At 33.6% G+C, this 10,708-nt stretch overlaps 1 long non-coding RNA gene across 1 annotated transcript; it reads left to right on the forward strand.

Annotated features, from left to right (window-relative positions):
- Positions 1–6,638: 6,638 nt before the first annotated feature.
- Positions 6,639–10,584, forward strand: LOC149783722 (uncharacterized). The gene is made up of 4 exons (XR_016414060.1): positions 6,639–6,690; positions 7,980–8,135; positions 8,547–8,604; positions 10,378–10,584. It is a non-coding gene; the product is annotated as an uncharacterized LOC149783722 (long non-coding RNA).
- The last annotated feature ends 124 nt before the right edge of the window (positions 10,585–10,708 follow it).

Here is a 10,708-nt window from a genome sequence, read left to right on the forward strand (position 1 = left end):
ATGGATAACGTCGAGTCCAAGTTCTGGTTGACGTCATCTACATCGACGGAAGCGTAACTGGACAACATCCTCCAGATACACATTTTAAGTTATATCCTGCTAAAAAGGCGGGGACGATCTTGTTCCTCTTTTTCTCCTCTAGGATTTTTAGTGAACTGGGAAAAATCAGAACTCCTTCAAATACAGCACTTGTTGTTCTGGGTATCGAGGTCTTAGCCAACCGGAACCTTCTAAGGCTTCCTCTTCTTCTCCTCACCAAATTCTCGAACTCATCGAGTGTATAGCGAACAGGACATGGATTTCAGCGAGAGTGTTATTGCAACAATTCGGTTTATTCAATGTTACATCTGACCTAATTACGCTAGGACGCCTTAGTATGAGCTCCTTGCAGATGTCATTCATTTGCTCATACACTTTACATTTCTCTCGATCAAACCCTCCTGCTCACGCACGACGAAACTCGAAGTTTTCTGAGTCAGTGGCGCAACCCAGTTTGGCAGACAATGTGAATCCGGTCGGAGAAGTCCCAAGTGGGAATAAGGGATGCACCAATGTAGCTGTTGATGATGCCCACCTGCTGCCGAACTTTACTACCGTCGGGGGCACATAAATGCCAGGGAAGCGGCTTCTGTACGTTTCTTCCTCGAAAATGTAAGCTGTTAGCAAGGGTTTTCACTTCAGAGATAATCGACTCTCGTGCAACACGGTGCTCGTTATATCAGACAGCTTGGTAGTAGCGATCTATCGCCTCAAAAAATGGGGGCAACAAATTATCCATCCAGTGTGTCTTGATTTGGCAGTTTCTACGTTGGTGCGTCAATCCCATTATCAACACGTCCTTCATACGGGAGGTTATCTCAACCCATCGGTCTTCACTCGGGTATGCGCACTTTAGGGTGGCCCGATGATCAACCTTTTTGCAAACAGGTGACATCACTAGTTACCCACCTGTATTTATTTAGTTCCATACCCAGAAGCTTGTGCTGTGGATGCGCTGTTGTGAGGGGTGGACGTTTCTCGTCTACCCTTATACTGTGTTGATAACAAAGTCCCAAAAGTTACGAGGTCAGAATTACAAAATATTTTGATCTCCCCTCTTAAATAGGATAAGTCTTGACACCGACCTACTCGATTTAGTGATAGATTTACCCAGGAAGATCGAGGCCAGTTAGTATATCGAATGCAAACATAGTCGAGGTTGTTGTATCCCTGACCGGACTGTCTTTTGTGAAAAGGAGTTCGACAGCAAGAATGTCATAAACCCTGGAGCATTAAGAACGGAGGTGACGCGTCTTTACAGGTTCCTGTCAGATCCATCACATCGTGCCCTTCAGTGCCACAATCCATAATCTTGGAGACTTTTTAAGCCGGTTATTTGAGGAGAAAATGTTTGCACCAATCCAAATCAAATCCCGTCAGACACGAAAAGATCAATCACCACAGCCTGTTTCCAGACGAATTTTTGTAAGAACGATTTCAACATCATCTCTAAACCGACGGAACGAGTTCCACGTCATGGGAATTCCGAGCTGTGTTTCTCGTTTAATTAGGAGAATGTATTATCTTTCAACTTCGGAATTAAACTATCCATAAAGATAACCGAGCTAAAGGTTGGGTACTAAAGCATCCCCTACTTCGATCACTTTTTCTCCTTAGGTAATATGGTTCGGGAATGATTTCGAACGAGAAAGCAAATGTATATTCCAAAATAATGGTTCTCCGAGAATACTTACCCAGTCACATTACATAAAAGACTCACAACCACACCGCCATGAAAATATGGATATTTACATTCTACTAAAACGCACACACACACACACACACCTATATATCTATCTATCTATCAATATATATATATATATATATATATATATATATATATATATATATATATATATATATATATATATATATATATATATATATACATATATACATATATATATATAAAGAAATAAATAAATAAATATATATATATATATATATATATATATATATATATATATATATATATATATATATATATATATATATACACACATTTACCGCTGTGTGCAAATATCATTATGATTGTTTACTGATAAGAACTTTTTGAACTTTCACGATAACTTTTATGGAATTAAATACTCCAATTTATTACCTCTCGCTCTTTCAACAGTGCTTACTTATATTATTATTATTATTATTATTGGCATTACTATTATTAATATTTGTGTGTGCATGTGTGATTTGGATTTTTAACTTAGCTTCAACAACTTTTCAGTCATATCGCTAAGATATCTGCAGTGTGACAGTTTCTAGTGATGTCGTCTAGCACTGGGACATCATGCCGAAGACATGTAACATGATGCCCCACCCATTCACATTATCCTGACACCATGCCGACCAGTCCTAACACTAACCTCTTAATGCTGAGCGCCAAGCCAGGCAGATGTTAGTACCATTTTTGTAAGTCTTTGGTATGACTCGGCCGGGGATTGAACCCACGACCTCCGGCTTCCGAGGCGGACACTCTAACCACTAGGCCACCGGAACAGTATTAATATTATTATTACTGTCAGTATTGTCATGACGCATTGTTGAGAAATGTTAAAAGCAAAATCACCCATATAGTGGAAAACAAATGTGTTATGCTCCATGACACGGATTTATAAATTAAGTGTTCCTTCTTATGTTATACAGCTGATTGCCAGATAATGAATTGTCAGTGTTGTTTAGGCTCAGATGCTATTCATATACGTTGTACAATTTTTGTTTATGATTGACAATAATTACATTTTTTCTTTTCGTCAATTCTCATGTATCTTAGCAAGAACCAGGTTGGTTTGCTATAGTTTAATGCCTCATTTTTACATATCTAAAGGAGTTACCGCTGTTCTCTACAGTCTTGTACCAACCACACAACCCTAATATTAAGAGGACATTTCAATACTACTTTATTGCAAACACTGTTAACGTTTGAGGTCTTCACATTTAGTATAGCGATCCTCTTCAAGGGTACCACACATCAATCGTAATTACAGCAATCGTTTCAACTACAACTTAATATATAATGACTAGCAATACAAGCAGCAAATCATTTTTGTGCAATGGGCATATTTCGTAGCTACTTTAATGTTAAATTTCTATCAAATAGATACGTTTTGTCACAAACTAACTTTAAGTTATCTTTGGACGCTCACTCGTGAATGAAACTGCATCTTGTAAAATGTATGTTACCATGATTCACAAATTATGTCTATATTGCCTTGTTTTATCCATTTCGGTTATCATCTTAAAAACGTTTACTTTCTAAGGTCAGCAAGAATAATGTGTTTGGATCAACCAGTGCTAATGTCCATCATATTGGATGAAAGCAAACCGTAATATACGCTTAATGGTTCTGTGAATCAGCTTTACCTTTGCCTTCAAGAAGGTTTTGAAGCTATATGTCTTGCTTATTCTCTGAACATATTTTCCTGCAAGATCTAGTTCAGTGAAAGTCCATTATGCAAAAACGTAGGATTGGGGATGATAAACTATAACAGGTACATTTTGTTTGTTCATACTTCTATCGGTGAAAACATTATGCTCGAATGTTATAGTTGTCCATGTGCAAGAACGTTGTTGATTACTCAAACGAAATATGTCATCAAACCAAAACATTAAGATCATAATCTGCTTGGGAAAATGACAAAACTAAATATGGGGAATATCACATTATCCACTCCTAGGACATTTATATATAAATTTGAGGTAGACTTGAGACATCAGAGAAGTGGAAATCAATTAAGACTTGTCTTTCATCCAGTCATTTAATTTTATTTAATCGTAATGTTTGAGGAACGGAGCAAACTAATTTGATACAAACGGGTGTGCAAATAAGATAATAGCCGATTTAAATATCATACTTAAATGCCATGAAGTAACACAAGCCTTGAATTATAGTTTTATAGCTTAAGGTGATTGAGGATGTTTCTCCATTCTCAAACCTGTAATTATCTAAATCGAATCAAGGTGGGAATAACTAAATTTTAGCTTGAGGAAATAGTCCTCTTTGATATATGTCATGCCAAGGCACTGTACAAATTATTAGGGTTGACGAAACATTAGTTGTTAAAGGTACAGTTAAAAAGGGCTTGCCTGTATGTCGTTTGTATAAATCGTTAGTGCTAGACGTGTTTCTGTATTATAACAGCAGAAGGTATCCACAATATTTTGACGGTTCTGTGATGTTAATATCATGCTAATGTGCAGAAGCCATTGTTTCTATATGCTGCCCTAACTTTGATTCTGCCCATTATAAATTGAGATTATCCTCTGTCAAAGTGCAAGCCATCTACACAGTTTGGCTACTATATTGTTGCGTACAATAAGGTATTGTGCATAGTCAACATTTGCTTTTCGTTCACGGTGGCATTTCCATTTTGAGTCCCACATTGATTAAACGTAGCCCAAAGATGTAATCCGACGGTCCAAAACGATTAAATATCACAGTCCATAGACATAACTGTTAAGTGTTGTGCGATCGTAATCCACATGGTTTACTACCCGCTAATGACTTATGAATAATCTGTGCCTTTCTTCAGCCTCTACACATAGGAAATCTTAAGGCGTATTTACCGTTACAAGATGCAAATATTGTACAGCTAGGATCTTTGTATATATATATATGTCATTTTAGTTACTCTAAAAGTACCCCTATAATAAATTTTCTTTGATCGTGGATTGGGTAGATAGAGGATAGTTGTCATGCGTGTACTGGCTTCTAATCTAAAGCCGTTGTGTGCTAAAAAGTAATCAATATTCGTACAAATTATGTTAGTTTACGTCATACCAAAAGTTGCAGAGATTATACGGTTTGACAAAGTCGCCCACTAACACTAATAACAAAAATAGCTTCTACCGTTGTAGGTGTAAGCATTTACGGTGATTGTTTGGTTCTGTAGCCAATTGCCATAATGCGACATGAGATGTCCTTTTGGCATATCTAACATCATTTATTGATCTGGTCATGCTATTTCGAAAGTGCGCTGAATATCCCAAATAAAATATACTGCCAACTAGGTTTACGCAAAAGACGGTTGGCCAATTAGCACGTCGTCATTGTAGCTGCAATCACGCCAGCATCATGTCAACGTCATTAACTGTACTAAAAGAGTGTACCCAGACAATTTGTAACTAACAATTAGGTGATCTAAAATCTTCACTACACTTTTTATATTAACGTATCTTATGAAACTAAACCCAGTTCTCGATCAATTAGGAACAATGCTTCCATGTTATGTTTTTCTTTCTGTATGTGCTTCTTTGTCATTCAGGCTTCTCATCATATATATTTTCGGATGTGTGTATTGTTCTATATCAAAATCCTTCTGGACCTCCAATATATATATATATATATATATATATATATATATATATATATATATATATATATATATATATATATATATATATATATATATATATATATATATATATATATATATATATATATATATATATATATATATATATATATATATATATATATATATATATATATAGATATATATATTTTTTTTTTTTTGTTTCAAAATTGCGTAATGAATACCAATAGCCAATGAAGCTCGGATAGCATCACTGTTGGATGTCACTTCAGAAATGAACAAAATATAAACGAAGGTTTTACTATTCAAATGCATGCCTGCAGAGACAAAAGTCAAATATAAAATCGGTTTTGTTTTACCAGTCAATTCCTCGACACAATCGTTAAGTAAACTTTAATATTTCTCATACTGGTCCAAACATTTCTGTGAAAAACATTGTAGCAAGAGATAACACTCGCTGCCATGATATAGGCCCCGTTATTCAACTTCACAAGTGGAAAACAGCAAAATAAATGAAATTTAATGGACAAAACCCTTAAAATTACACAAAATTAAAAACGCAAAGATATCGCAAAATATATATATGTGTGTGTGTGTGTATATCGATAGATAGATAAATATATAGACGAATGAATGAATGGATATAATGATATATAAATATATATATATATATATATATATATATATATATATATATATATATATATATATATATATATATATAGATAGATAGATAGATAGATAGATATATAGACTGACATATAGATATATAGATAGATATGCAGATATATAGATAGATAAATAGACAGATAGATAGACAAGAATATGTTGAATTATAGTATTGTAATTATTTGGAATATTGTTAGCACACCATCATCCTTTCTGTCACTGGTTTCATATTTTATTCAAGAGTCATGCACATCAACCCCTAGTGTGACTTTAATAAAAACAACACTGAAGTTTGTCTTGCAATTTTTGTCATTATAACTGGTGACCTAATGTTTAAAAGTATTTGTGATTTAACTAAACTACGGTTCGTTTTTACATTGGTCTAGGTAAAAAAAAAAATTCTTGACATTGTTTAGACAGTAAAGGTATTTGTTTGAAATTTCTTTTCATTGTCACCTATCATTAAGGAAAATATTGGCTATCAGTCTCATACTTTGGTCTCTACCTGGGTGTGGTCTCAAAGTATGTTACTGGTCAGAAGAGTATATACACTCCCATTAAGGAAGTAAAGTCTTTATATAAGTCTAATTTAGACCAATTGGCACAAAGACGTCTTTTGCTTAGAAGAGATAGTCTGTTCCGTGAAACTGCAAACGTAATCGTTTTTAAGGTGAGAACAATCTACTTTTTGTCTAATCTGACTATCCCTTCAGTACATTTAATATGCTGATAATTACCATTTTGCAGCAGTTATTCTCAGACTACAAATGTTTAGGCTTTCATTGAACCATTTTCTACCTCAACAAATTTAACATCGAATGCATTGCTAAGGATTAACTAGTACATAATCTTATTTGATTCCGTTGTTAGTTTTTTTTCTTTCCTACTTAAACACAATTATCGAAATAGACACATGAAACTCAATACATTCGTGAAGGCAGTATCTTAGCGTGTGTAGTACATATGCAAATTCATACAGTGCTTAACTAGTCTTGCCCATTGCGTCATGCATAGGAGAACCAAGCGGTATGAAAACGCAGTACATTCATGATTTACACATGCAAGGATTGCATGATACAATGGTATATTATGTGACGGTAAATATTATTATATGTTCAAGTAGCTGGATATGATTTATACACCGTCAAACAGGTTTCTGGAGACGAGACAGTGTCTGGATTAGTTTAGTTTTCAAAATAATATTCTCAGCAAATTGTTGAATGTGTATCAGTCTCTTAGAACGTGTAAATAACACTGTAAAAGTTTTTGCGGAAAATATATTTCAATAGCAACATAAAGAAATATACAAAATACACATTTCTTCATCTCCCTATGTATCTTAGACTTCATTTCATTCCCAATGCCCTAAATATAATTTGGTTAGTCATTTTAAAAATTGAAAGCTATAATTGGAGTGTATACATGTCTTAATTTAAGAACATATAATCAAATATCGTAAGTAAATAATTATTCGAATACACAAGTCAACATTAAAATGAATATAATTTAAAATGAATATAATTTAAAACCTGTATCAAAACGCTGAGTTTCAAAATAATGGATTTAAGAATGATTTCCATTCGTGATGTCAACTGAGACAGTGATAAGAAAATATAGTATAGTTCTCGTTTAAAAAATGTCCACTAAATTTGTTTGATCAAGGAATCAGCTATAATGACAGCATCATTTCACTCCATTTGGTTATGTTTGAAAATATGGTGGGATAACAGTTTTACTAATTTAACCTTGGCGTTTTCGATTATCTTGTCTCAAGTGATACATGTGGAACGGAAATGGATCAATGATTTGTAACTTCGCTTCGGTAGGGTGAGGAACAGAAAATTGATTCAAATAAATCAACGTAACTTATTCAAGGTATAATCTGACAATTCTCTTAACTGTGTGTTCATCCATTTGTTGCCTTCTTATGTATGAAGTAATTCTATATTTTCATCGTAGATGACACGTGACATTCTTTTTGTCTCTATCGTCCTCATCTTCGTCCTGCTGCCATTGGTTATGTGTGGCACAATACGTAGTGGTAAAATAGATGTCCAAAATGACATGGAAAAGAAGATCAACGAGATGAACCAACTCATGAAGGAAGTGATTGAGGTATTAAAAGCACGCTTCACTGTTTATTATTTTCAATCATCACGATCACATTAAGATGGATGTATTGTTTCATCATCGTTCTAGAATGTGGTTCGTATTAAAACATGGAAACATGTAGACTCTCACAAATATAGAATATCAAGTAATGGTTTTACTGCGTCACCACATGGCAAAGCAGAATATAAATCAATGGTAGGATCCTAGCGGTGTTATCAGCACCAGCAACATACATTGTACATTGTGTCATTGTTAATCTTAGATTTTCGATGATGGCACTAACAACAGTAGAGGCAGTAGTAATGATTGCTTTTGTTGTTACGGTTGTTATATATATTTATATAATCGTTCAGTTTCAGAACCTGTGTTTTCCGTTGATTGGCTTTTAAGCTTCTATATCATTGCAAATTACAGGAAGTCCCCTATGCAGAAGAAAGAGACATACAAGCAGAAAAGAAGTTTGCCGACGAGTGTAAGATTACGTATACATATATTATACTATTCCGCGTATTTCTAATGATAAAATTCATGATGCATCTACATGCACTCGTATCTTTTACGTTAATGATCTGTTTACGGTAATCAGTATAATGAACATGATCAAGAAATATAACAACGTGACGATAACGAAATATTGGAGAGCTAATAATGAAAATATGATAATTCTGCAGAAAATAAAGTTATCCAATCAATCATCGTAAATGATAATTCACGGAGATTAAAAATGGTGGAAAATAAAAACAACATTTACGTTATGCATTCCTATGTCTCAAATTAAATACTATATACATGCATACAATTAAGAACGTACGTAAATTGCTGTGTGCGTCCGTGAATGAATCCATATATATATATATATATATATATATATATATATATATATATATATATATATATATATAGATAGATAGATAGATAGATATAATGATATATATATAGTTGTATACATACCCTCATATATGTAAATGCAAACATATAAAACATACATAAATTCATACGTACAAGCATACATACATATATACATACAATCTTCCATCTATTCAGGGAAACCTGCATACAAACATGTATAAATACGTACATATATGCATGAGCATATACACACATTCATACGAAAGTATGCATGAATACATGAATACATACATAAAACATACACATTTACGTTCATTCATGCACACATACATAAATATATGCATGCATACATACATACATACATACATACATACATACATACATACATACATACAAACATACATACATAGATACATACATACATGCATACATACATACATACATACATACATACATACATGCAAATATACATACAGACATACTTACATACATACATACATACATACATACATACATACATACATACATACATACATACATATATACATACTGGGAAAACAAATTCAAAATAGAAAACTGAGTAGCTAGAAGTTCCTTTTCAGGAAAATGAAAGTGCGAATGATTTGGTGACTAGTCCTTGGTAACAAAACCAACACATTCTGTTTGAACAATTTTTACAATTGGTTTTGATTTTGGGGCTAGAGTAATAAACAGGAAGAAATGTACTAAATTGTGCCGGCAAGTAGCTGGATGAAGGCGACGAAGAATTACATTATATTCTTTAAACTATTAATTTACCTAAGAGAACAAATGATAAACATGTTTACTTTTATGAAATATAATTACTTTGAAGATCTTGATATTTTCATAAAACGTATATAAATTCAGAGAAATGCATGAAATCATGCATGGTACTATTCATGTGTCCATGTTTCCCTATTAACGCTCATAAATTCATATTGCTGGTCACTGTATAAAGGTCTTAATAGATGCATTGCTTCGTTGCTTCTGTATGTTAATCGTCGGATCTATATTATCAGTCGACACTGAGGTCTGACATTTACTGTAATATGTATCTTCTCTAAATTCAAGCTCAGCTGCGTAATTTCAAATGCCCTGATATCTATACAATATTGTATACGTCCACCGTTAAGTTGATACAGGAGAGATAGAGTTCTAGTGCCGAGAGAAATGTAAGAGGCGCATCTTTTTAAATTTTCATTTCTATGCAGCAGACTTATATCCACGATTAACCTATTTTAATAATGTTAACGTAAATGTATACGTGGAGTTTGTTTAAGACGTTTGAAGTTAACGAATTCATAGAACACATGCATAGTGATGATACTATACTGTGGGTGATACCGGATTAATGTTACATTATTTCCTATCCCAGACACAGCTGCGAAAAAGGAACTAGAGAAAGAAGGAAAGTGGTGTTGTATATGGTGAAAATATGGCTGACAGAAAAGATGTATGTTACCTTCGTGCACGCTGATGACAACATTGACTCCTTGCTTTGACAACGAATACGCCCGAGAAACATATCTATTGAATTATCAGTTATGAGAATAACATTGCAATAAAGCTAACCATGACAATATTCTCTCTTATGCCGCTCATTTATTTATAATTGTCCAATGCATACAGATTTTCAATGCAACTTCAACTATCTATCTGTCTATCTAACTATATATCCATCTATTTATCAATCTATTTATCTATCT

The sequence above is a fragment of the Sinohyriopsis cumingii genome, chromosome 14 (genome assembly GCF_028554795.1).
Source record: "Sinohyriopsis cumingii isolate HCF-2022 chromosome 14, ASM2855479v2, whole genome shotgun sequence".
Lineage (NCBI taxonomy): Eukaryota > Metazoa > Mollusca > Bivalvia > Unionida > Unionidae > Sinohyriopsis > Sinohyriopsis cumingii.